General features: G+C 44.0%; 1 long non-coding RNA gene across 3 annotated transcripts; it reads left to right on the top strand.

Moving 5' to 3' along the window:
- Positions 1–27,965, top strand: LOC112984249 (uncharacterized). 3 transcript variants are annotated; one of them, XR_010391765.1, is made up of 8 exons: positions 1–877; positions 1,912–3,093; positions 5,070–5,218; positions 8,126–13,647; positions 21,555–24,175; positions 25,171–25,247; positions 25,417–26,449; positions 27,636–27,965. It is a non-coding gene; the product is annotated as an uncharacterized LOC112984249 (long non-coding RNA). The 3 variants fall into 3 exon arrangements; XR_010391766.1 differs by having other exon boundaries at positions 1,912–2,094; positions 25,171–26,449; XR_010391764.1 differs by having other exon boundaries at positions 25,171–26,449.
- Positions 27,966–27,980: the final 15 nt, after the last annotated feature.

Genomic DNA, 27,980 nt, shown 5'->3' with positions numbered 1-27,980 from the left:
CCTGGCGGAGGTGCCAGACTGTTTCCAAGTTGAGTCTTCCTTCCTCTTCCTTTTAAGCCTCTTGAAGAATAGATTGTTATAATTTGTGAATAATCATATGGTGACTATGCGGATATAAAAGGTCTTTGCCAGGCTGAGTCCATTTACAACTTGTGAGCAAATAAATTAATTAGTGGGAAACACTAATATACTAAGTGCATGCAAAGACTATTGGCTAGAGTCTTATTCCACTCTGCAGCCTCCACAGGGAGATCCAGCTCCAGCTGACGTAGACTAATGGGCTGCGGGTCAGATTGTTCCTTAGATACACTGGCTCCCGCTCCCTCATTTGGTGTCTGGTATGTCTGACATAACTCCAGGTTTCAAAGGTCAAGGTGACAAGCGATTTTATCAGTTTTTATGGCAATGTCTGTACTGCTGTACGGGAAAGACCCGCAAGGCTGGGCTGAAGGCCAAATTGCATGTTTTGGCTTGCACGAGTGCTCCGGGGGTTGGTGATGGGGTGGCCCTGGCTGGTGCTCCCCAGGCAGGGGGTCTCCAAGGGCAGCCTACATGTCACGGTCGCCTCAGCAGCGTGCTGGGACCAGGTCTTCTGCTCGTGCCCGGTCTCGTCAGCTTCGTCTAGCCGTCCTGGTGTTGCACGGGCACCACGCAGCTTCCCCGGATGCGTGCAGGAGGCCTTGGAGGGCAGCGGGTGCTGGGTGCACTGAGGTCCAGCCTTGCCAGTCCCCATGCAACCATGAGGAACGCTTCCTCTGACCATTCCTCCAGTCTGCTCCTTACCTCCCTCTCTTCCTCTCCGTAGGCAAGATGACAGAAAGACTTTTGAGGGAAGGATCTGAAAGAAGCAAAGCTACTCTTCACTAATCCATTGCAGGTAGTGATTTTTCTTTCCTCTCCAGAGGACCCAACCATCTCAGAAGTTTTAAGGAATATAGTGCTTATCACTGTATTCACTTGTCTCTGGTAAATTAAGAAAAAAAAAAAGCAGCTTTTGGTTTTCTTTTATCTTTGAAGTTTTATTTACACAATCCATCAAGAGGTATCTTACCAGCAGCATTATTTAAGCTGAAGTTGGAGACTCACTATTATTGAGAATTCACAAGATAAACAGATTTTGATGTTTTATTTGTTGTAGCCAACGGAAAAATAAATTGTTGAGAAAACGTCATGCAGAAAATATTTAAGGAAAGGAGAAATCAGCATGCTTTGTATGTGATCTTATACCAGCACCGTACATTTTGTGTGTTCTGTTTGTTTTTATATCGGGTAAGATGAAGTGTGCAGTTTGTATTGTTTGCTTAGGGAATAATTTAAACATAGCTAAAGATGGAGCATCTGTCGAACACCTCTTCGGTCAGTAAACATTATGAGATATATTTTTATTAAACATATCCCAACTCACTCCTTTTACTTCCCTGCTGCTGTGAATGGTAGGCTCATTAATTATCTTCAGGAGAACACACCAGGCTTAGTTGTGCAAGAATAAATGGCTGCTTTGTTTCAAAGCTCTGCATACATATAAATGATTTGTGCTGCAAAGAAAAGAACGGAGGGGTAGAGCTAAAACAGCTGGGGGCCGGAAAAACTAATGAACATCAAACAAATGAATGCCTGAGGTACCATCCTTCAAAATAAAGTAGAAGTGGGATTGAACTGGTGGATAATAGGTTTTCCATTAACATCCCCAGGCCCACTGTTTCACTAGGTTGATGTCAGCAGAGCAATGACGTTAGTACTAAAAGGGCCAACACATGCAATTGGAGAGATGTGCCTGTGAAATCCAGGAATGGTAAATACAGACAGATGCCAAGCAGGACAAGGTGTTCCTCAAGGGCGAGGACACAGAGAGAAACTCAGGCAGCATAACTGGGTCTATCATAAAAAGAAATGTCTTCCCTTCTGTTGTAGTTGACACCACAGCTGGGATGAAGAGAATGACAACAAGGGGCACGAAAGGACTGTAGTGGATGGAGTCTCCTAAAAGTCTCCGCTGAGAGACTGCTCTCTCCTGGGTCTGGAGATGATCAAACCAAGATGACCCAGCGACAGGCCGCAACGCTCAGCTGAGGACTCAGCCAAGGTGTTGAAAAGGTAAGTGACTGTGATGAGCTGTGTTAGGGAAACAACATGTACAGCAGAGTTTGAGAATCTGAAGAGCTTATGAGAGCAATTAAAGGCAAAAGAGGCGTGGGTACAGTGTCAGCCTAAATATTCCCCAGCTGTGATCACCACATCACCAGACAGCAGTTGTTTTCCAGACCGTCAGATGCAGAGAGCCGTTCCCCCGAGCTTCCTTGGTTCCCAGGACTGTCTTGCTTTTTTTGGCTTTTGGGACTTCACTTACCCCACTGCACCTGACGGTGCTCAGAGCTGGCTGTCGCTGCCCGGATTCCTTCACCCTCCCTGGCGCTGCCCGTCCTGACCTCTAGAATTCATTGTTATCATGCTGGGAAACACCCCTGGCTTTGATATTTCTGATGAGCCAAACATTATGGTTACAATTTTAAAAATCTCTTCTTTGAAATCTAGTGACTGGTGGGAAAATTCTGTACAGAAAGTAGATAAGCCTGGTAGAGGTGTATGTACGGCTTCTGATTTTTTTTTTTTTGAGAAGTTATATTAATAGCTTCCATTAGAAAAATACCCTCATGCAAGCGTTATTGATCCGAAGCAAACATATGGGCTGGACCATGGAGAAGCTTTGCCTGTCTTTGCTCGCCTTGCTCCCCCTTTCCTCTGCTTGCTTGTCCAGTGTGGACTGCAGCCCTCGCTTCCTTCTGAACAAACCTGCAGCACTGAGAACGCAGGGTTAGGTGGGTTTCTAGCTACTATTAGCATGTAAATAATAAATGTAATGAAAAGACATTACAAAAAGACATTTTCATATACAGCAGAGCTATTTTGATGATTTCTAATAACGTATATGGAGCTCTCCAATTCAGATACCAGTTAATTAATTATACTCATTTTATATACTCATATACTTCGTTTTATCTAATGCAAACCATGGTACAAACAATGGAGATGAGGCTGGGACTGAGCAGCCCTCACTGGAGACCAAATATGGAACAGCAGATGCTAGAGACTTTGGTGAGAGATTGGTTTTAACTCTTTTGCATCATAGACACTATAAATTTGGGAGCAGGGTGGGCCAGACTGAAAAAGAAAGGCGGCAGATGGAATGAAGGGAAGATGATTAATGGAAATATAAGCAAGCATCCTTGTATTAGCTGCTGCTGTTTGTTTCGAAATGTGCGGGCTGAAAATGGGACTAGCAGGAGGTGGCACAGATGGAAAGCGAACTGCTAACGATGCGAGCTAAGACCTGAGACAGAGATCAGCAAAAGAGATGTGAAACTCCTCAGTCCTTTTCCTGCATGGTCTGGGTGGAGCCAAGTCCATGGGAGATGCATTAGTCGGAGGATGCAGATTAGAGTGAAGCTGGCTTCTCGTTTCGTGTATTTTGGTCTGGAAGGAGAATTTCAGACGCAGCCTGAGTGGATGCTAATGAGAGTCGAGGAAGGGTTGGCAGCGATGTGCTAGACTGAAAAGTGTTTGCTTTTAATTTCGTAAACAGGAGCAGAAACAGAATGGGTGTTGTGAAGATCATGTCTTGATTCGGGGCCAATCTGCCTCTGTGTTTCCGTATCAGATGCTGGCCTTCAGAAGCTCTGAGCTATCCAGGTTGCCTACAAAGCTAGGAAGTGAAGCAGGAGAGGAAATAAAAGAAAGAGATCAGCAAAAATATAGGCCCCACACATGAGCTGAGAAAGGGGGCAGTTCCATGAAGTCCATTTTAAGTCATCTCTGCACCTCTGAACCATCAGCAGCAAGGGGAGCTGTAGAAAACCATTAAATAGACAGCATTATGCCAGACAGGCATGATGATAGTGACAGCCTTTTAGATCAGCAAGAAATCATGAGGACAGGTCTATCCAATAAAGAGCTTATGACGGGGAACTATAGGGATAGCATACACCAAATGACATCAATTGCCACTCAGCTTGTTATCACTTATTATACTGTAGATCCTATTACATGCTTCTTAACTGCAAATCTGGGCCCTGCTGTGTTAGGCACGGTACAGAAAAAGAAAAAAAGTCATTCCTTGCCCCAAGGAGTTCAGGATGGAAAGGAGGGAGGATTACTATGAAAAATTGCATTGTCAGTTCTGTACTGGAGGCTGTGGAAGACAGTGACAGCCGGACAGTGTGTTTCTGAGAGTTCATAGTTTAGTAACAAGAAAAATTATATCTATGAAATAGAAATGACTATCAGTTGACTAAATTACATAGAGACCCTTGAGAGATACAGTGGTTTCAATTTGTAGAGGAGGAGTAATTCTTTTCAGTGGTACAGAAATCTTGGAGGAGATTTCATTTGATCTTAGATTTCAGTAGACTACAAATCTTAGCCCCTTCTAACCTAACTAGCCAAATACTACGAGGCTTGGTGGTGTGTGTGGCTTTCATTTGAAACCTGACAAACTTGACAACCGCTTTTGTTTTGAAATGATGACTTCTTCCAATGCAGAACTCAAAATTCAGCAGGTGATAAACCCCAGAAAAGAGAAGGATTCAGAAAAAGTCTTCTGATGCAAAACGATCTCTTTTTAAACAACTCTGAGAAGTGTCTCTAACAAAATGGCAGTCTGAGACTAAAGAAGAGGCAGAAATCAGAAGGAAACTGGTGGGGGGATCTGTGGAGAGACCGAAAGATCTTAGATTTACCGGCAGGTGGCACTTGGAGATTCCCCTAAATAGGAAACAGAGAAAGGCCCATTTACCGCACTCAACTACCAGGTTACGTAGCCAATGTTCCTGGTATTATATTTCAGCAAACAGTAGAGAACATGAAAGAAACTAGCCACAGAGAAGGTAAACTCAATTTAGGATAAATCAGAGAGGTTTGTTTTCAGCTCTTGTTAGGACACAGCTTGAAGACATGTAGTTGGTGTTAAGAAAAAATTGTTTGCTTCAGCTGGCAGGGAGCATCAGCTGCTAGATGTTAATACTGACGCCTTTGATGCCAAGAAATTGAATTTTCATCTTTCTCTTGACATGAAGGGACAATTGCTATCAGAAGCTGGCTTGTAGCTACAGAAGAATGCATTCCACGCCTGAGATGCCCTTAACTATCCAGAATTGCTCTGTAAAGCACAAAAGTACCCTGAGACCAGAGCGCACGGAAGTTTCTGCTAAATTCATCTGCTGCGGTAAGCAGGCTTTGACCACTCTTTGCAAGGAAGAAAGTGTAAGGTACAAAGCTCAACAAATTTCAGGGTATAAATTGAACTGCACAGAGCCTTTTAACACTTCTCCCAGTGTTCAATTCACACATTTAAGTGAGCAAATTCACCATGTAAGTAGCAGCATAGGATGCTCCTGCCCTGGCCCACTAACCACTATTGCCTTCCAAGCCCTGCAATTGCTCAGCTGCTGTGAGCGGTCCCTGCTAAGGACTCCCGTTTTGGAGAGGCTGACTTGCAGCCTATCTTTGAAAATCCAGGCCTTGGACTCTGCCATGTATATAATAAAATATATGTTATAGTCAAGCACTGAGTGGGTATTAAAGCAGTTGGTGCAAAGTAGTTCAGAGCTGTAAAGGACTGCGATGAGAAATTCATGCCAGCTCCATATGGAGGGCCTGGTCCGAAGAAGCTCTCCACTCAGGAGATACAAGCTCAGGCCAGACCGAAACCCACTGTTCAGCTCAGTCGCAAGACAATTGCTCTGAGTTCCCTCAACTTAGTCTGGGTTAATTGGTTTTATTTTGGAGAATGGACCTTATTCTACAGAACAAGACCCTTTATTGTGTTTCCATAAAGTCCTCCTCAGCTGCAGAGGTTTCCTTCTTTGTTTCATTAAATTTAACATCAGAAGTGAATTCTCTTCTGTCAACTGGCAGATTAACCATTATAGTTTGTGAAAAATATTGTCCAGCAGGGTCAATTCATTCCACTTAGATGGAATTAACTTTGCTCTGCCAGTTATTAATTTTCATGAATTTCAAAATATGTTTTATGCTGATAAAGCTTCTTAAAGCATTTCCTCTAAAACTGTATTAAAGAAAGAGGTGCTTACATAAGTCCTTTGGAATACCTAATGCACCATGGCTTTTGCTATAAATATTCACCAGTTCATTATTTTCACTAAACTTTGATAGTAGGTAGGTATTGATTATTTAACCAGTTATGAAAGAAAAGTCACTTGGCAGGTTGCATGCATTCTGAATAAGTTTGCAAAGCAATTTGCTGCTTTCAGTCTGACCAAGAGGGCAATTATTTTCCCTGTCTTCCTACTTTCTTTTTCCTCTTTGTGAGTCTTCAGTTTTTTTGGCTTTTATATCTGAAGTTAATTTGCTGCCTGAGAAAGACACTTGACTGACAGGATTGACTCAGGACCCCCCTCACACCCCCCTCTGAGCTTTTTACTGCAGGGAATAACTTAAAAAAAAAAAGGCTGATGCTTTTCAGGCTAATATCTTGCCCTGTGAGCTTGGCTGCTGTGTCCCAGAGGAGCCATGAAGGCGTTTGGAGGGCCAATTTGTCCTTGGTATCGCTGTCTCTGACTACTCCTTATAATGCTGGCAGCCCCTTGGTGAAGAAATGCTGGTTGAGCCATTGCAGTGGGCTGAGTAGTGCAAGGCAGCACTTAAATATTCTGACTTCTAATAGCTTCTTTGCTACCATCTTTAATGGACCTTATAGAGTAAGCAACTGAAGAGCTGTTGGTCTGGAATATTTCAAGCACTTGAGAGCAAATGTGCCGTGCTCTGTTGTTAATGAAGCTGTTGTCAGCTAAAGGACATCTCGCATGCTGCACTGGTGACATGCAATCAGCTCTGGGGCAGTTCTGTTTACTGCTTTGCTTTTTCCTGTCGTTTTTCACACAGTAATAATTTCCAAGGTCTTACGTTCTATTCAGTATACAAAATCATCTTTCTCTGACAAAAAAACAAAACAAAACACACAGCTAATGGTCTTCTCAGCTCAGTCATTCCTCAGGAGATCCACAGACATCCTGGATGTGAATTCCAGTTAATCCTGAAGTTTCAGAGTGGAATATTTACCTTATTTCTGAATCTCAGAAGTGAGTTTGCTGGTTAAGGAAAACAAAGGTCTATCACCATGGGGAAGTTTAAGAGATCAAAAAAAGTGTCATTCTTCTATGACAAATGACATTTAACAACAGTAGAACACCTTTGATGGCAGGAAAGACATTACTAGCTACTGGTATTGCAGAAGTCTGGAACTTAAAAGGAGTAGAAAATCTTGTTCTACAATTTGAGCCTTAGAAGGGAACAAGAAGAAAAAGTAATACACATAATTTTGTTACTTAAAATAAAATAGTGGGTAGGAAGTGAGGGAAGATGACGCTCCTACCTTCAAATGGCAATATGTCTGAAGACCAATCTGGAATATCTGAAACAGCAAACAGAGCAGATGTTGCTAAGTTGCAGCTTTTTGCACTACTTTCCACAGCAACCCCTTCATTCCTCACTGAAATTCCCTTTGTGTCGCTGTGGTCAGTCCAGTTGGGGAACTAGATTAGTCTGAACTGGGAAAAACTAATTTCAGTGGAGAACAGGAGGACTTAATGTCAATGCTTGTGGCACTTAGACTTCGCATCCTAGATGATTTGCACTAATTTCTCAGTGCAGACAAGCCCTAGGGATCAGACTTTGGTTATCTGAATCAGGCAGCTCCAGACTACACCAATACTTGTGCTGACTTCATCCAGACTGTTCCCGCAGGCAGGGCACATTAAGCAAGCACCAGGATATGGCCTTAAGTAACTGAGATCGGATCAGCTCCAGGTGCTCAGTGAAATCCTGGGAAATTTGCTTAGTGATATGAAACTTTGCCAAAGGAGACTGGAATAGCAGCATTTGCTCATGACGAATGAGCCCTAAATTATTTCCCCTGCAAGAGGTTTTGGAGTCATATTTACCCATATAAATTATGTTTGAATTATAATTTCATTAAGTATCTTTATTCTGTAGGAAAAAATAAATTTCTTTCTTCTTTCATTATGCCAGGGAATCAGTAACACATCTGCAGGTCCAATGGTGTCATTTATCTTCTATAGTATGTCTGTATTTCTCTATATATTTTTATCAGGAGAAAGATTCATTGATGGACACCTGATCCTAGCACGGCTAACATCTTCAAAGGTCTGTCAGAGCCAAGGAGAGCCATCACAGCCACATCCGCTGCAAGGTGACACAAAGCACCCCGCTATGGGACAGCCTGTAGCATTTTTGGGAACGTGCCATCATGGCATTTCCCTGTAGGAGTGCCTCCTCCAGCTCATAAGAAGGGAAGAGATGCTCTTTTCCGGATGAGCAGCAGACAAAAAGTGATCAAAATCACACTCCAAAAATGCTAGTATGGAGAAGGAGGGGAGAAAGCCCTCGTTTCCCTGGGGAACACACCAGCAGCTCTCCGAAGAGTCGGTGTGATATACCAGCACGCGAGCGAGTGGGTGTGCGTAGGATTCGGCGTTGCACAAGAAGTGAGTGAATTCCTGTCTGAACCTCTACCCAAAAAGCCTCAGATATGTGTTTGGTCAGATGTTAAGCAGAACAAGTAAGCGAACAGATGACTTCTCGTTTCTGACTCCATCATTTGTTCTAAATCCCTTAACAGAGGGCACCAGGGCAAATTAAAAATAGGGACTATTGCTGACAGATACTGTGGCATGTGCAGTGCTGTCCCTGCGATTTCCCAGAACGAGCTGTCATTTGTATTCTCTCTGTGCCAGTAATGTATATGGCTTCATTACTAAGTGGCTGACCTTTACCGAGCAGATTGTCAGAAGCAAAAGGTTTCAGCTTGACGATTCCTGGCTCCTGAAAGGCTACATAGTGCCTTGCTGCATTCCTGAGAGAGAGGCAAGCTGCAAACGCATCCCTCAGAAATCCTACTTCTTATTCTGAAGGCAGGTACCAGGGTGCTTGCAAACTTTTCTCTCCTGATGCCTGAGACTGACAAATAGTGGCTGGTTCGTTTGAATGCACAATTATTAATACCCTGGCTGGCTGTTAGGTTGCCCCAGCAAAGGGATGGGATGCTAATGGGATTTGTTTTAAAAGATTAATTTTTAATAGGAATTTGGCATTTGATGCCGTCATATTAATTTTCAGAATAACGCACTGTGACAAGCCTGCATGAATTTTACAATAATTCTTCCACCATAGGCCCTCCCTATCCTTTTATAGCCATGTTAGTCAGACACAACTTCTGAACAATAAACAAATAATATCTGATATTGTGTGGCAGCAGGAATTTAACAAGCTAGCCTGTCTTAGCCCATAGGGATATGTCAGCCAGCAAAGGGCTGATTGATGTCTCAGATTCAGGCTTGATCTCTTAAACAAGCAAAAATATTAACCTTGAATCCAGGAGATATGGAGTATGTCATTTAAAATAAACTTTAAAACAAATCTATTTGTTAAAGTCCATTTTCAAGAATTTAGCAGGGAGGTGAGAAAATTTTCCACCATTGAGCAGACTTGCTGCAGCATGATGCAAGCTTGTAGCAATGCTAACAAAGGCAATATCACCTGTTTCACAAGCAGGTGTATCACAACCACTGTCTGGAAAAAAATATTTTGAAGGGTATCGTTTGGGGCTGCTTTGGCTGGTATGAATACCTAGAGCAGTGTAGCGCAGGTTTAGCGATGAATAACAGTGGGCAAACTTGTCGGCTTGGTGCATTTGAGAGCAGGCGGTGAGGAGAGAACAGCCCTGTGCTGCCCAGGTTGGGGGGGGGGGTCAGCCCCAGCAGCCGTGCTCACCCCCGCCACACGGGACGGCCAGTGGAAGAACTGGCATCCATCTTCAGCCAAAAAAAATCTCCCCTCAAACAATCCAAAAAACCTTCAAAAGGAAACCAAGGAATTATTGATACTAAGAGAAGTGAACCAAGATGCTTGCAAAGATGAAACAAGTGATTTCTCCTATCCCAGAGAATCAGAAAAGCTTTAGGTTGGGTCATGTCTGCTTATTGTCCATAAAGAAAACCTGAGATCATGCCTTATGCACCATGCCCAGTTACCAGGGAAGGACTGCCAGGAGTTTCAGAGATGTGCCTTTGCTCAGTCTGGAGGGCTGAGCTTCCCGTTTCACTGCAATTATCTGCTGCGAAGACGAACATCATAAGGCCTTAGATTTTGGCTGTGGGAAGTTATCTTAATTGCTGAGTTGTTTGGCTTAAGAATGTATTCCTTTCTGGAGTGCTGCTATAGGTGAGACAGGCTTGCAGAAGAGCAAAGTGCAGAAGTTTCAGGTCAGCGTGTCCCATTATTGCCAAGTTAGAAAGCCTAGAAAATAATGGGTTTCAGAAGAACACTGGTTTAACCTTAACTACAGATGTGTTGCCATAATTGCGGATGTTGTTTATTTGCAGAGCCAAATCTGTTTTGTGACTTTTTTCTCTGCTTGAATTAATGAAAGAACCCAGCAGCCCTGTTGACTGAGCAAATCAGCAGTCAGTTAAGTGCATCCTGTCAGCAGAAGGTAATTTTAATGCTACGCCAGTGGTCTCTCACTAATTAAAAAACATTTATTATCTGTTTTTGGGACCCTTTCCAAGAATGAAAATGCGGTTCCAAAAGGTTTTCAGAGCAGACTGCCTTCAGCAGCCTAGTGCTGCACTTTAGGCCAACAAAAGAAAGAACGAGGTGGGGGTGATGAAGAGAAGTATGAGGAGGAACAAAAAAATGTGTTGAAAACCTCAGATTAGTCTCAGCACTGGAGGAGAAACAAATCAATGTCAGGAATTAGAGAAAGAAATGACAAGGAGAGAAAAGAAAAAGGAACAGAACAAACCCGAAAAAGACAAAACCGGACTGATTGGGAGGGAGGGTATCAACAGTCGGTTGAGTGACTGGTAGATAATGAAGTAGATAGACGCAAACCCAGGAGGAGAGGGTCTGGAGATGCCATCACTGGTGTCACTGGTGCTGCCAGTATGTGCTTTTCTCTAAGCAAAGGCTGGAGAACATTTGTCGGGGTGACCTTGGTATGCTGGATCCTGTTTCGGTGTGGAGATGGTGGGATGAGCCCTGGAGGTCTCTCCTCACTCAATTCGTGGCCAGGCCTCCTCAGGTCCCCACCGGCTGGTTGCCTCCCACGCCTCCCAGGCTGCTCAGGAACTGCGGCTGTGTTCAGCCACGGATATCAGGGTGGACACGTCATGGGTGAGACCTTCTCACAAGTCTCTTGCCAGCCAACACAGTGGGCAGCCAGCTGAGGGAAACGCTGAGAGACCAGTTCTGCTTGGCCTGCCAGCTGGCCAACGTCACGTATATACCGGCCAGCACGTGCAGAGCTCAGGTCCAGCTGCGGCCAGTGCTGCTGATGTCCAGCTGTGTTTGTTCAATGGGCAGATACCCGGTAAACACATCTTTCCTCCGGGAACTCGGGAGGAACTCCCTGGTACTTCCATGATAAGTACAGCTAACAGTACAACAGCTGTCAGTAAAACGTCATCAGTGTGTGTGCGAGCCAGGGACTTCAGGTAAGTGCTTTGAAACCCGAAACAGCAGTCCTCAGCTCTGTCTCCGAAATGTTGCTGAGAGGTGGAGGAAGGGGAGCTCTTGGTCCCAGCCGCTGCTTTCTCTGGCCAAGCAGCGTCTCTGCAAGTCTCCAGGCTGCTTCTGCACAGTGCTGCTCTCAAAGGTTTCTTTTGCCGTGTTTTAGCTTCTCCCTTTCTTTTTGCAGGGAGGAGAGCAGGAAGCAGAGGGTGTGGGGTGGTTGGCAGTGACAGTGACTGATCTGTGGTTGTTCCTCAGTGGTGTTTTCAGTGGCACACTCTAGCAAGCCACCGCTCTACCCGCTTCCATCACTGTCATTTTTCCTTCAAGACAAAGGTTTATCAATATCGCAGTAAAGCATTAGCTTTCCAAAGAGCGGCTGCAACTGGACATGGCTTTGCTCGCTGAGCAGAGAAGCTTTTGTGGGGTCCGTCTGCTCTGTGTGGACCTCATGTCTTCTCCTATCACCGCAGGAGATGCAAGCCTGCATTTAGCCATAGTTTCTGATTTAAGTTTAGCTCCCAGCAGAATAAAGACCTGCTTCTCTTTTATAGGAGATATCAGGCAGGAGATTTGAGGACAGAGGGAGGAAAATGAAACAGCTCTTCACATTGTTTCTGAAGAAAGAAAATAAAGCAACACAGTAGAATCTCAGATTTTCTTGCTGCTTGATGCTACACCTACAGGATTCAGAGGAAAATCTACCAGGGACTTCCACAGAACCAGATTAAGCACTGATGTAGGCACTTTGCATATGATATTGTCCGATACCCTGTCAAGTGGCCACAAGGCTGGACCATATTTGGTAGCACAAGGTTTGTAGGTAGAAAAAAATCTTTTATTGAGGATCTGATATTAGTGGAAAATTAGGAAAGCTTCTCAGTATCCAAGCACTTGTGAGTAGGAACAGCAGGTTTCAAAGCTAAATAGAAGTTGAGAACAGTTGTCAAGAGCTTAATTGGATATGTGTCTCTTAGCCCATTTTAGAAAGACTAGCAGGTGTTGTACTCATGAATGCTTGGAGAGTTGTCCCTCTCTTCCTTTAAGGCAGGACTGGAGGTGAAGGGATTGCTCTGCAAGCATTTTGTGCTGAGCTGCTGAGAGTATCTGGAAAGGGTATCTGGAAAGCCTGTTACTGAAAGTCCTGTTTCATTTACCCTGTCTCCTGTGGATCTCCATGGCTGGGAACGCTCTAAAACAGGAGGTGCGTATCCGTGTCCCAGGTACTTCCACCGGTACGGGTCAGACTCCTGCAACCTTCTTGCCTACCGTTGGCTGGAAGGGTCAGACAAGAAGTGGGATGTAAACTTTGATTTCCCCTGAACTCCAGCTGCCTCCAAGCAGCCCAGCTAACCCAGGGCAGGATATTCCAGTTAATTAGACCAGCACAGTGCGGTGCTTTGCATGACTCACTGGGAGCAGTTAGTGGCTGCCAGCTCAAGGCAGTGTGGGCAGCTGCTTCCTCCCTGGGATGAGGCGGGAGCTGCGCTGGGAGATGCGGGGCTTGGCACACGCGGGGAGCTGCGTTTGGGGCCTGCAGCCCTGAAATGGCAGGATATTTCACACCTTCCAACTTTCACCTGCTCGTTTGCAACTTTGAGTGCAATCTTTTTTTCCCCTTTTTAAGTCAAATTTGTTCTACTTTCAGGTCTTGCAGCAGAAGAGCCAAATGAGTGAAGCCCATGCAAACCCTGCTCAGAGCAAACAAGCCTCGTTCGTTATTCCAAACACTCTCACTGAACAAATGCTGCTGGAGCCTCAGAGGCCCTGCTGCGGGGTCTGGCTGCCTGGGAGCTGTAGACAGATGTAAAGAGCCCTCCAGGATCCTCTCGTCTCAATGCCCAGGTGTTTCTCACTCTCTTTACCAGGATTTACTCCAGGACAACACTCTGGGCCTTTTACTTCTTATTTCTCAGACCTAATGCAAAATGAGCTCTGACATAAATTCACATCTTCTCCATCCTTCTTCTTGTTGCTATAACCCCTGTGATCTTTGTGGACAGGGAAGATGGTGTTGTGAATCCATCCCTATCACAACAGAATGAGTTTCCACAGTCTTTCACTGCTGCGGAAGCAGCCTCAGGAATCCCTTAGGATTCCCAGGTAAGTATGGACACAGAAGAAGCCCTGCACTGTGTGGCCTATGTGCAGTTTGTTAAATGCTTAGGTGAATTCCCTACCATTTTTCCCTACCGTTTTGCTCCACTGGAGTTTCTTCTCTTCGATTTTGAAGCTAATGGCCAAGAGTAGTAAAGAGTTACCAGTGATATATTCAAATGTCAGATTAAAGGCATGACGTGGCTTGTGTACTGCAGACTAGTGACTATTCTTATATTAGAGCATTTGCTTGAATGTACTACTCATGTTTTCCTCCCTCCTTTAATTAGTTCACAACAGGGAAATAAAAATCCACTTCTGAAACAACTATAGACAATGCCCATTTCTAATGGAGCCAGGAAGGGAAAGATGCTCAGCACCTCCTACGTACTTCTGTGCTCCCATTGGAAAGGGCAGCCAGCACAGTGCAGGATGGGGCCCTATGTTAGCATAAGTTACCTAGGAAACTAGCCTCCTCTATAGAAATCGAGCATCTGTTTCTATTAGCAACAGCAGCCTGCTCCTGCATGCAAGTGTGTGTGTGCGTGTGTGCGTGCGTGCGCACTCCTCGTTATTAGGCTGCACTCGATGGTGGGCTTTGGTGAGTTAGCGTGGCTGTGTGGCATTGGGTGGGAAGGGAGTTGCCACTGGAGAGAAACTTGCTGTTATGGTGCAAACGAAGGGAGTCAGAGGCGAGTGCCTTTCCCATATTCATGCTTCGTAGCAGCTGGGACACTGTCCCTGCAGCCCACGTACACGCTCCTTACTAAACCATTGCGGTTCTGAAAGCTGGAGACATGCCTGCCAGTTTGCAAGGAGCAGAAACAAGTGTCTGGCTAAGCACTGAGCCCCACTGCGTCCCAGGAAAGGGCAGGCCCTTTCCAGCCAGTGTTTGCATATTCAGAAAACGTGTCTTGGCCAGCAAGGAAAGAATTGCAGTGTGGGTTAGCAGAGGAACGGGGTGACACAGGAAAGCTCTTTTGGGGCAGCTCTCTTTCAGAAACAGCCGAATGCTGCCAGTACGTGCCTTGCAGCTGTTCCTGGTAGGTACACAGAGACGGAAAGGTTGTTGCCTTTACCTTTTACTGTCAAAAGCGCTGTGCTTAAAGTCTACAGGCAAATTAGAGTGGGATTGGCTCAGGTCCATTGAAGTCAAGGCTCTCATCCACGTCCGCGGGCTGGTGGAGCAAGCACAGGGTGAGCTGTGCGTTCCTGGATGTCAGTGCTTCTGCTGCTGGGCATCCTAAAGAGCACAACATGGACCCGATGAAGGAGAACTGGGTGCGGGAGGGTGAAACTCGGCAAAACAAGCAAAATTTCGATGAAAAGCAGATTTATGCCTTTGTCCACAATACAAACACACCAGCAAAGATGAAAGACAAATCTCTCACTGGACAGTAGTTGCAGAGCAGTTTTGAAAATGTTTCCCTGTTTTGCCGGGAGGAATTCTGTGGCATGTTTCAATGAGACTTTTAAAATTACCTTCAGAAAATGGGTTGCAGTTGCCCAGAGAAATGGTGTGTGGAAAGAGTAGGGTATAAGTCACCAGTGTGATGAACATCTAAAGTGAAGCACAGACTATATGATCATGTTTAATTAAAGATGTGAACATTTTGTTGTGGTGGAAAAAAGTTGTATATATAAAATATCAATGTATTTTTGTTATAGAAAACAAATGCGTGTAGGTCAGAGGATGCAATGAGGTGAAAATACCTTGAGGTTTTTTTCACCTCCTGACTTTTCAGTGCATATAAATACTACTCCGACAAAGCGGAACTATCATTTTCTGCAGTATTAAAAACTAGGTTCTTCTGACTCAAAAATTTTGTGCTGGAATGACTAAAACAAATCAGGTAAGGTTGTTGGGTAGCTCATAGCAAGTCTTAAAAAGCCACACTAAGCTTATGGAAACTCAGCTAAGTAGATTAACATTTATGAATTTTTCCAAGCTGTCAATCCCTTGTGGAGAATTTCTATTAGGCACTTTTGGATGTGACTGGCTAGTCCTTCCTGGCTGATATTGCTTGCTCACTACAAGAGTCACTAAGCATGTGAGCTTTTCTTTTGTTGGTGTATTTTTTAATTTCTTTTTTTTTTTTTTTTCCTTCGAGAAGGGGAAATGAAATACATTGGTGTATTGCCATGGTTGCAAAATCTTGAAATTCAAAAAGCAATTCAGTTCCCTTTGTGTGTTATTAGGCTGGCCATAGTGAGATGACAGGCAAGGAAAGTATCTGAGCCTTTCAGGGGTTTTGGATTCTCAGTCCGAGAAATGTTTAAAGGACATAGACAGAAGCTCTCCTGTGATCTTGCTGAAGCAGCTGAAGAAACTACCTTCGCTTGGTGTTTGTTACAAATCTGCTGCTGCTGCTAACTGCTGTCACAGCTGAAGTTGTCAAAAACTGCATAAGGGCACGTCTCAGCTATTCCTGCACAAAATCAGCTAGCTTATTTTAGCAGCCTTCCCTGACGTTATTGGTGGTATGGGGACTGTAGCCCCGTGAACTGAACTAGGAGGGACAGTGGGAGAGCGTTCACAAGGTCAGTCGCTCCAGGCTGGTGGTGGAGGCAATCTCCTCCAGCAGAGTCAAGAGCAAACAGGGGTAGGGCTGCAAGTGGAAGGGGAGCAACACAAATAATTTCTTAAATCATTCCAGGCAAGTCCCTGGGAAGAAGTCTGATGAAGCACATGGGTACTTTTGGTGTAGTTGCGGAAAGATCTTACTTGTATATGTCGTAACAAGCAGTTGAGAAGATTAGGAAATGCTGCTGAGGCCTCTCATTTTGCTTCTCCTACATTCTTGCCTTGCTGTTGCTGTTTGGTAGCTTTCAAAGCAGAATGTTTTCTGTTGTTCTTTTCCAGTGCCAATATTATTCCTTAGTCCTGCCGTGTAGATGATGTTCAGAGATAACTGCTCCAATGGATGCTATCCGTGTCCTGCCCTATACAGCAGAAGGTAGCTAGGAAAATACACTCCTGCGGATCCTTCCGCAGAAAAATATCGTAAGGCTATACGAGTCCTCTATGTCCCTGATGGAGGGGATGCGCTCCATGCTTCTGGCTGTCTTTGGTTTTCATTGAGCTTGGAGGGAACGGACAATGCTCAGCACCTCACTGGGCGCAGGCTGCTCCGTGGTACAGGAGATATCATTCTGCTCAGGTTTCACTGCCACGCTATCCATCTATAATCACCTTCATCGTTTGCAGTGAGAATGTGCTAGTGCTGTTAAGACCCATCTGTCTGGAAATGAGCTTTTCCTGAACAATTAAATGTTCTGCCTCCTAGATGAATTATTATGAATGTGTTTATAGTTATTTGCCTAATCGCAAATGCCTCCACAAATGATTTCCCTGGAACTTAATGGGAATAAAGTAACATCTGAAGCTATAGTAATGGAAATATAATAGAACATGATAAGAATAATAACACCAAGACTGATCTGAATGGATTAGTGTCTCAAGATCCCAACCGCAGGCAAGGATAGTTAGAATATGTTGGAGGCTACAGCACAGGGAACTGCTCTAAACAGTATTCAGTGTGAACAGGCAGCAGGCAGAGAGCATAGGCAGCAGGGCAGATTGTGGGGATGTTATATAAAAGAGGTGTACTGCAGGGCAGCAAGTAGTAAGGACCCTTTTCTAGAAGCATTGTCAGACTAGGGGTTGTGAGTGGGCACAGTCAGAAAGAAACCACAAATTATATTTGTTTTCACTGGACAGTTGTTCATTCTTTTTATATATATATAATATATATATGTATAGTGATAGGTACTCTGAATAAGAAATCCTAATTTTCTTTATGTTTTTCTTCTGAGATTAAGTCAGAATTGCAGGCCTCCCTGATAGCGAGGTCTTGTGTCCGTGCTGTGAGTGTCTTGGAAGTACTGCCAGGAGATAAGGCTGTCAATCCCATCTTCATGGTGACAAGCCACGTTCACTGCCAAGTGAAGGATCACTGCGTCTCTGGCTGCAGAACAGTTTTTCTTTGGCTATTTGGTTCTGAGATTGCTGCTATCCACACAACACGCAGAATTGCCTACAAATATACTGACCATTTTACCTAGAAGAATATCTTGTAGGATGAATAGTAGCTAGCAGGGCCCCAAGGGCAGCAGCACATAGTGTGACTTTGTGCTGTCACCTGCTGCTACACTGGAGAAGCCACTGATGCTGCTGAGTGACAACTTTGTGCAGGTCGCCTGTGGGCATCCACTGTTAGCCGGGAGGCATATGTGTACCGGGGACTTCAGAACAGGAGGTTTTATTAATGGAAAAGGGGGATCCATGCCCCCTCAGCAGGGACATTTGGGCCTGGGCAACTGCAGGTGGTCCAGGACTTGGAGCAGTTTCTAGCAGGCAGGGTTTGACCCTTCACATTATTATTCAGCTTATTTTGTCCTGTGCTTTGGACAAAGTCAGAGTACAAGTCAAAGTCAGTAACTACTGACTTGCCGGGGATGCATTCTCCCTAGATTGTTAATTCATCATCTTGAAGAACAGCTTAATTCTTAAAATTGTTATGGCCACTCCAAGCAACGTATGCATTATTTGATACTTGGTACAAAAATTGTCAAGAAATTCTTTGTGACTTGTCTATTTTAGAGAAGTCCTGGCTGTTTGTATTGACTGGCGAACTGAGTTACTTTAATTTTGGTAAGAGTGATACGAGATAATAACAAGTACCATTTCTGTCTGGATAGCAAAGCTGAGGGATGAGGCACTTTCTAATAGCTCTCACTTAAGACTCATTAAGAGACAACAACAGGGCAAGTAACCTCAGCGGCTCCAGCCTGCTCACCTGGGGAAGACTAAGCCATTTTAAAAAGACAGCTGGGGGGGAACCAGACTGAGTTTGTGGTTTGATGATGCAGTAAATCTAGGTTTAGGACTCTGCTGGTTGTGAAGCACTGATCTAATAGAAACTCACTCCGCCGCTTAAGAAATTTTGGATTGATTAACTTTGTCTCATGGAGTGCCATCTGTCCTCCTCCAGCTGCTATAAAGCTAATGTAAACTCTGGGTAATGTGGAAGAAATGCAATTACATGCTTACCTCTGATCTGGCTCAAATTGGTGCTGCTTAGGGGGTAGGCACAGCTCTAGTATTAATGGTCATTAAACTAGCCTGAGAGCTCTGGAGAGCTACAGAAAGGATCAGGGAGGAGAGGAGACCGTAAATTGGCTGAGTGTTGTTCAAGGGACTTTGTGGAGAGCCAAACCTCAATTACACTGAGAAGCCCCTGAAGTGGATGATAGACCCAGGACTTGGTCCGCATTCAAAGCAGAATACTGATTTCTGAATAAAGACAGTTTCTATCTAGAATATGGTGTCCTTAGAGGGGAGTTATATGGAGCAGCCGTATAGCAGGAGTTATTCAGCATCACTATGGTGAAGCAAAGCCCATTCCCAAATCCAAACGCAGCAGGTACGGCGGAAGGGGTGGCAGGCGCAGAAGTGACGTTAACCAGGCCAAGGCGACATTTGGCCCCTGTCTGAGAATGCTTCTGTTTATAAATTCAGCATCCACTTCCCAGGAACATATTTTTGAAGTTGACTTATGACATCCTCTTTCTGAGAACACCCCAGCCTCCTAGCTTGTCCAGCAGACAATAGGAGGAAAACAAGCACAATAGGCGCATGTGCTAAACACTTTAATGAGCACTTCCACACCATTCTCCAGTATTTCCCCATCCTCGTGAGTCAATAAGCACCTCATGCAGCTTTCTAGATAGTGTATCTTAAACTGATACAGTTATGGACCAGACCAAACGTTAGCCTTCATTTACTAAATATCTAATAGACATGTGAGCTTAGTTTGTTCCATTGTATTCTCTCTATATATAATTTTGCTAGTACTGCCTTTTTCCTGTGGAAGCTTCCTAGCATGGGCTTATGCCCACCTACCTGAGCTTAAAATATTTTAGATACAGTTGTACAAGTTTATGCAAAAAGTATTGTGACAAATTTTGCACAAGTCTGTGTGCGCATGCGCAAATGCACTCCCTATTTGTCTGCACCTGCAGACAGAGAAAGGCTTTTGAATTCGTTGCCCCGTGGCTCTTGAGGATGTGTATGTCTCAATTGTCTCCAGTTGGTTGTGAATAGCGAGATAATGACAGCACACAAATCTCCAGTGATTATGTTTTGGTTTTCATTGTCATCCATCACAATATCCTTGTCCAGCAGCCTTTGTCTTGTTGTTCTATGATGGACAGAGCATTCAGCAAGAAGTGGTGTAAGTTCTGTATCAGAAATAATAGTTGTTTGGGACAGTCTTATGTGCTGCAGACAACAGGGCTTTTGAATTAGAACTGATTTTATGCATTGTATCTGGGAGTCTTTCATGCTCAGCTTTTCCTCAAATATTTTGTTCAGATAGACTTATATTATTCCCAAACCACCCAGTCTTTCTCTTCCAGTCCACACTCCTTAGGAATAATATTTATGATTTACGTAAATGGCAAGTTATCAGGTTTCAGAAATTTTATTTGTATTTTAATATTGTTTATACACATTGAGGAACCAGTAACAGGATCTGGAGCAAGGGATGTGTATCACAAAGCCTCACAAAGAACAAAGAGAATGTAAGAAGACTTAAGTCCCATTCTTTTAAGCATTAGTAAGTAGAAAACATGCTGCTTTGGGATGAAATTCTGCTTCCATGGTCAATGGGGCAATTCTGTTGAGGCTAGTTATTATAATAATGTAGGGTTGGCTTTGAGATGTACTTTGGTGGTACCAGCTCAGGAACTATTCTGATTATTTATGCTCCTCTGCTGACTCAAAGGCTTTGTAACCATTTGAGCCTGTGAAAAACTCATATTTCAATATATAAGAATTACATTTCACTTAGGGTTTTCCATCATGCTTTAGCTTATGCTAAATGCCCAACATATTTGCGTGCTTTGGAAGTGTGTGATTTTGAATGTAATTCAACATGAGAATTCAGAATTAGGGCTCATAGGGATTTTTTTCAACACAATATCTTTGCAGAAGACTTCTCAAACTGGGAATGCACAAATATAAGCAACATTTCTACCAGGAAAGTTGAAGGGCCATAGCAAGCAGTTTGCTTGGGGTGTGGGAAACCAGGATGGACTAATGTTCTTTGTTCTGCATTTTCCTCCCTTAATGCCTTTTCCTGCCTTAATGCTACTTTGCCACTCTGGGCTTGGTTTCTCATGCAGATGAACCTGCTGGAAGCATTCTTATTGGAGGAGGGACTTGAACCTGAATCTCTTCGTTTACAACCATGTTATTAAAATCAGAAATGCTTCCGAGTTCCTGGCTCTGGGCAGCTCACCTCAGCAATGTCCTGTCTCCTCATCCCCCTTGTATATTGATTTTCTTGCAAAGGCAACCCAAGACTGTGAGTGGGAGCTGTGATCGCATTTTTCTGATCTCTGGCAAGTGCTGTGATGTATCTCATGCACTTCTAAGTAATGTCCCACAGACTGCTTGCTTGCCCCTGCTCTTTGTTATACAGGAGGCTTCCTTTCATTTCTGTGTGAAAAAAAGGAGAAACCTTTTTAGAAAGTTCTTGACTTCATCCCTCTGCCAAACTAGACTTTTCTGAATCTTTTCAAAGGCCAGGAAACTTGGCAGAGTGGAAGTGTTCCCCATTGCCCTTTATAGCTTTAATCAGGCTGCTTTTCCTTGTTATTTGTACAATAATCTCCAAATTGTAGCTTGGTTGGCAGCTCAGCATCTCTTTGAATCACTAGCAGTTTCTCCTATATCATTAATATTTTATTTATGTTGTATCACATTTTGCATCAGTCTCCATGCCAACAGCTCCTACCAGAAGCAATATATGGTAGAATAATTTAGATCTACAGTGATACGAGAACTTTTTTTTTTTTTTTGGATAACATCACTTAGTCAGGGTCATTTTCTCCTTTGTGTATTGCAGTATTGCAGAGGCTGGATGCATTTTTCTTCTGATTCTGTACCATGGCTATGGCAGCATCCAAAGAGGACAGCTCTTCAAACAGCGGGAATCCAGGTTTAACACTTGCTGAAGCTGGGATCAAGTGGGCTCCCTCTCATGTTGGTGTCTGAGCTGTCAGCTTTGTCACCTGCCCCAGCGTCCAGGAGTGCTGGCAGTAGGATAATCTCCAGTCGGAGGATGCCTTTCAAACTCCTGCCCTCAACAGGATCAGGGCAGCGGTTCAAGAACATTTCCTACTGCTGCCTTTCCAAAGGCAAATGAGTCTCCAGGCCAGCCTGCTGACAGCTCTTTTGGCTAGGCAAGCTGCTGGGATCCTTGAGTCCAGCTCCCGCGTTTTGCAGGGCTATGTCAGCTGGCAACACAAAGCCCAAACGTGTTGCATGGAGAGACCTCACAGTGAGAAAGGAAAGCGGGGGGGAATCTCCCTTACATGTGTTGCTCACGCTGGGAGTGTGTAATCCGCAGCTGATGCGAATTCTGTAGGGAAATGCAGTGCCTTTTTTTAGAATGATAATTCTGGGAAAAGACATGGTTTTGGGTAGAACATCTATTCCTCAGGACACTTACAAACTTAGCATTATGCTGTTATGACTATACCACCATTACAGGTCTCATTCCCACGTAAGTATAATCCATGTAATTATTTGTTTCCCTCTTTATAGTATTTATCTGAACTGCAAGTTCCTATCTGTTTCAGCTACTAGCAAGCAAATCGCTCTAATGTTGGATTAGTGAAGAAGCCATTGAGAAGGAAATACAGAGATCCACTTAGCTCCATTTTAACCTTTTATGGGATTGTCATAATTCTGATTTCTGTTGCAGGGTTGTTGGGATCCATGTAAAGTGTCTTCTAAGAGACTTACCCAGTGTCTGCACTGAATGTCCTACAAGGCAAAGGTTGCTGGAATTTATCTTCCTTCCCTTTTATTCTGCAGTGAGAACAGTCCTCAGCAAATGAAGTCCTGCAGAGTAGAGACAGCAAAATGATTTCTGCAAGGAGTACTCTAACCCGGTGCTAATTGTACTCATGCATTTTCCAGAGAAAGGTGCAATACCTCCTGCTGTAGAGCACACAGCTTGGACAGGGCTGAGCTGGAGGATGTCTGTCCCTAGGCTGAGCTGCATCGGGACCCACCAGCTTGGCCTTTCCCTTGGCTCCAGCAAGATGTCCTACCAGCCTCAGTTCTGTATGCATCTTTAGATCATGTGTATCCCACCTGAGCTGGATTGAGCATTACATTTATTTCTCCAGCCTTTTATAGATATCCAAAAAAAAGAACAAGGCATGGTATTCAACCCTTCCTTTTCTCTTTGCCCAGTGGTTACAGGACTAGCTAGGAAGCAGAGTAAGTTTCCCCAATTTCAAGCTGATATGATTCAAACCTACACGTCCCTTGCAAGAGGGGACCACTCTGCTGGGACTGGATGACTTTAGTGCTACCCGCTCTGGGATACTCACAAGAGCACCAGAAAAACGCAAAGACCAGGAAGAAACAAGTTAAAAACTGAGTAGAAGTGGAAAAGAAATGTAAATCGCTCAGGTTTAAGTCAGAAGGATTAGCAGGAAGGTACAGTCTAAAAGGGATGGAGTATCCAGAGAAAGAGCAGCAGAAAAGCTTGAGGATGCTTCTCCGTGCTCAACAAAAAATGACTGCTACAAGGGACACCTACAAGACTGCTATTTGAAATGGGAAGTCTGAATAAGATAATACTGTAGCAGTTAGGATAATCTAACGCCACAGAGGAAACAGCACTAAAAAAAACTTAAAAGACTCCTGATGCCTGGCAAATTAAAGTTTTCTTCAACCTTATTCTTGAAATCCCAAGTCCTAAGACCCAGGAACAGCATTAATCAAAGGTGTAGCCAAAGGCAGAGATCCAGGAATTACAACTGCCTTCATGAGCCTCTGTGCTAGAAGGGATTAAAGAAAAATGAGTTTACGGGAGGGACTGTGGTGTTAGCACATAGCATCCCAAGAAGCAATTTGTCAGTATATATCACCTCTATGTGATCAAGGCAGAAGGAAGAGAAAGGCCTAGGCAACACCCTTCTTATATACATGGCTGCAGTGATTTTCTATGCCAATTAATGCCAGCTAAGAATATATCCCTAGAGGCCACACAGCAAGCACTATAGCCAAAATTTCCTAGGTTGACATTACAGACATGTTTGCAGATGCGCAGTTTCAGCCCTATTCATTTACTTCTGTTTCTTTTATTAAAAATCCACAGTGGGAAAGAAACTGGTGTGTCTTCCTGGCACTGGTAATCTATGTTGAAGGAATACCCGTCTGTTTCAGCAAGCCAAATCTATTATCTACCTTGCTATGTATTTTCAGTTATGTTCTGCATGGAATATAACAGATGACTGCTTTGCTTATTTTTCTTAACTAGCCATTCCTTTGCAGATCAAATGACAAGCAGCCCTGTAACTTTCTGACATGGCAAGATGATAAAAGACCTGCAGAAGTGTCATGCAGTCTCTGCTGTGAAATCTGTCAATTTGAGACATTCCGTCCTGGTCCTGGCAGTGATGATTTTTGATGCCCTGTTAAAATGCACTTCTATTTTTGCTCTGACAGGTATTGGAGAAATAAATGAAATCTGAAATCCTCTGTGCTGGTGGGAGGGCATTAGATGATTCACTGGTTTTGAGGGTGCTAGCAGCCGTCCTTTACTCATGTCCCGTGTTGGTTTAACGGGTAGTTTGCAGCAGTGGGATCATTGCTATATTTTGTAGTTTTGTTCTATTATTAACTGTTAAAGGAGTATTAGGCTGCAGATAGCTTTGTCTTAAACTACCAGTTCCTGTATTTATTGGCACCACCTGGGGATTAAAATAGATGCTGCCACTCTGCAAAGTTATCCTCAAAGCAGGGGAGATATAATGAATCCTTGATCAAAGCATCCTCCGTTCATCCCATTGTGTCGTAATTACAGACAGAAATATTTTCTAAACAGGAAGCTTCGGCTCCGACGCTGAGGGGAAATGAGCAGCGTGGAGGCTTTGCTCCCCATGGCAGGAGCAGGCTGGGGAGGGCAAAGCCGTTCCCTGATGCTGTTCAGAGACGGGAAACGCTTGACAATCACGACAGCTTCTTCCAAGAAAAAAGGCTGGGTACACGGCCACTGCGAGAGGGTCTGTGTACTCTCCGAGGGATGTACGTGCTCTGTGCTTACCAAGACTGCCAGGTTACTCACACTGCCCAAGATCACACTCATAACAAAGGTTTATTCAAGGGCCCTTTGGGTCCTTTCAGCTCCTGCAGTGGCTGCTGGGCATATTTTTGCTTCTCCAAAGACTGATGGAAGCCTCTTCACCCAGTGGGAAACATACTTGTCTTGAAGATAGCATGGTACTTTCTCCTTTGGAGGAAAAGTGAAAGAGGCCATTGGATCTAGGATGATGCATCAAATCTCTAGCAAAATCACTAGTCCTTGTTCCTAGCACAGGTTCTTTGTGTGTGCAGTTAACAGGGTTGAAAATGCACAGTAAATCGCATAAGTACCATGGGGCTTGGCTGAGATGTGCAAGACACCTTCAGAATTTACAGTGCTGCTCTCTTCTGCATTGCAGAAAGCCTGCAGCCTCTCAAGCCTGTGTCAGTGGCGTCCTGAGCTTATCCCATACTTGGGGTGCGTTTCTTCAGGCAGGTAAGTCAGCTGTGCAAGAGGTGCACCCATCAGCAGCAACATTTTCAATGTCAAATGACATCTTCCAGCCACATCAGGTGGATGATCAGGTGGATCAGCTTGGAGAAAGGTCACAAAGGTTTCCCTCAAGCACGGACAAACAATCTTGCCCCTTTCTCCTCCTGTCAAGCTCCTGCTGTCTTCAGGTATGGCTCCAGTTTGAGGAACTATCATGCTGAAAGGTGGCACTTTCAGAAAAGGTGAGTGAAAACAACTGCTGGTTGAACTTCCATTGGCATTAACGTTCAGCGTAATTGTGCTACCTGGCTGCAGGCCAGTCCAGGTCGGCACGTGCCCGCTCTGTTTAAGCCAGTGACTCTCAATTCGTAGTCTAAGGTAAGTCGAACCCTGGAACCAGATGGCCTTTATGGTGCTTTCAGTTCAAAGTCTGATGATAAGAGTGTGTTGTGGTTAATGATAAATTTTATGTTCCTCATTCAAAGAATGTGGGAACTGCTAAGGTAAACCTTAGTATACGGCTGGGAGTGGAGCAAAACAAAACATCAAGGAGATCCATCCCTGCAGCTCCTTTGTCCTCCAGGGGCCGAGCACAAGGCTGCTTTCCTCCGGCAGTGTGGTGATCCAGCAGGACTGATCCAGCACCCTTTGCTGAGAAGCTCTTGCCTGGGAATGGGAGGAAGGGCTGGGTAATACCCAAGTTACAACCCAGCGGTGAAACCATATCACATAATATCTATGAATAAAGCACTGTTCTTCCAAATCACTTTATAAAACAAATCATCCAGATGGCTGTAACTGAAGATCTAGTTGTCAAGCTGAGTAAAGCGTATTTTGAGTGCATTAACCAAGAAACATGCATAATTGTGCTAAATTATGCGTAATGCAACTCAAACAGATATACACTCCGAGGCAGGAATATCGCAAGTGTTAGACACCAGCAGCTCATACTGTCAGTCTTTTATTAGTCTTCGGGTCAGTTCTGAGATTTATGTAAGGGTGTAAAACACGTAGTTTGTGTATAGAGAGGAAGAATGTTTTTTCTCTCCTACAGCTTTATAGGGACTGAAATCTCTCAAAAATTAACAGGAGGTATTCAAAGCTAAGTGGCCAAGTGAAGATAAACATTCTCTCTCTGACTCTCTCTTGTTTCTTTTTGACAGGAGGTGGAAAGGACAGATTTTGTCAGAGTCGATGAGAACAAGGTTAGTTAGCTTTTCAGCCAGTACTGGTATTTCCCCCCAACCCCTCTAAAATGTCCAATTCAAACTTGCAAAAAAAAAGAACTTGGAAAAAGAGATGCTAAAGCCCAAGTGCCCTGCCAGAGCTGCATGGTATAAATTCACAGAGATGTTTTCCAGCTGGCTCTGCCCTGACTGACATGCTTGTTTAGTACTCGCACTGAAAGGCCTGGTGAGCGTGGAGAGGTGTGCTTGATTGCTTTCCGTGGGCGCTCTCAGTAGGGTGGCTTTCAACCGCATTTGCTACGTGAGTGGAGAGGTAGTGGCCGTAAGGTCCCTGTAGCTGAGGAATGCTGGAAGGGTCTTGCTGGCTGCCTTCGGTGCTTTATGTTTGCTGACTTCACTCCTCAAATTGCGACTAAAAGGCTTTCAGCTGGGACCACCTCCACAGTCCATAATATTATGGAAACTGCTGAAAACTAGCTGCCCCCGGCATTGGGACAGAAGTGAGGCTTTATATTAGCGAGGCCATGGAGTGTCCCATAGTGCCCTCCTGGAAATCTCAGAAGCTTCAGCTGAGAAAAATATCATCTGGAATTTGGTTTGTCCACTATGTGTCAATTTACATAAGTAAACTTTGTGCTAAAATACAGCCTGAGTAATGACAATTGCTTTACTTTATTTTTTTTCATGAATACAATTTTTATTAGCTGTGAAATCAAGCGCTCTCCTTAGCTGGAAGTATGTGAGCAACCTTTACGTATAGGAAAATTATAGTGGCATAGTGGAAAAATAAAACCATTAGAATCTCTTGAGGAATAAATTCAAACCCTCATTAATTTCCGTGGGCTGCATCTCATATCTGAAATCTTATGGAACGTGGGTGGTATTTTTAAAGCGCCTTGGCAGAATTGGTTGGTTTAGAGGGCTGACTTAGATGTTAACAATGTGTTTCTAAACCGCAGTCCTGTGCCCAAATAAGATGCAGGCTGTAGTTTATTCCGTGTACGTCACCGACACGCCAGTGCACCCGTGGTGCAGGGGTGTCTCCGGTGTCCTGGCAAATCTTGTGCTGGAGATCGGAGAGCCTATGGGGAATGTGTGGGACTGACAAATTGAGGCTGTTAATAGACTAGTTTTGATTTTTCTGATCTTCACTAATAGAGTTGTGACATGCTCTTTGTGTGTCTTTGCTTAATTCTTTTTCAAGAAACTGCTGAACTTCCTTATTTGGGACAACTCAGCTTTTCTACTGTGAATCCCCAATTAAGATTGAAGAAAGTGTTGCGGATTTGTCATCCTATTAAATCTGTATCACTACCGTCTTTCATCCTGCTCTCAGCGGATTCTCTCATTACCGACAATGCGTCTCTGTATCACCGAAGATCTAAATGTCATTAATGAGGTTATGCTGGATTTTGCGCAGGAGAGGTGCACTCGACTCCTTATCTATAGCCTGACTCTTAAATTGCATCTAGTAGCACGAAGCTCATTGGTTTAAGCTGTCATAATGCTAATCTTTCTGACTCATCTATGTAAGAAAAATAGCAAGAAA

The sequence above is a fragment of the Dromaius novaehollandiae genome, chromosome 15 (assembly GCF_036370855.1).
Source record: "Dromaius novaehollandiae isolate bDroNov1 chromosome 15, bDroNov1.hap1, whole genome shotgun sequence".
NCBI classification, from domain to species: domain Eukaryota; kingdom Metazoa; phylum Chordata; class Aves; order Casuariiformes; family Dromaiidae; genus Dromaius; species Dromaius novaehollandiae.
This window is presented reverse-complemented; position numbering and strand designations above follow the sequence as displayed.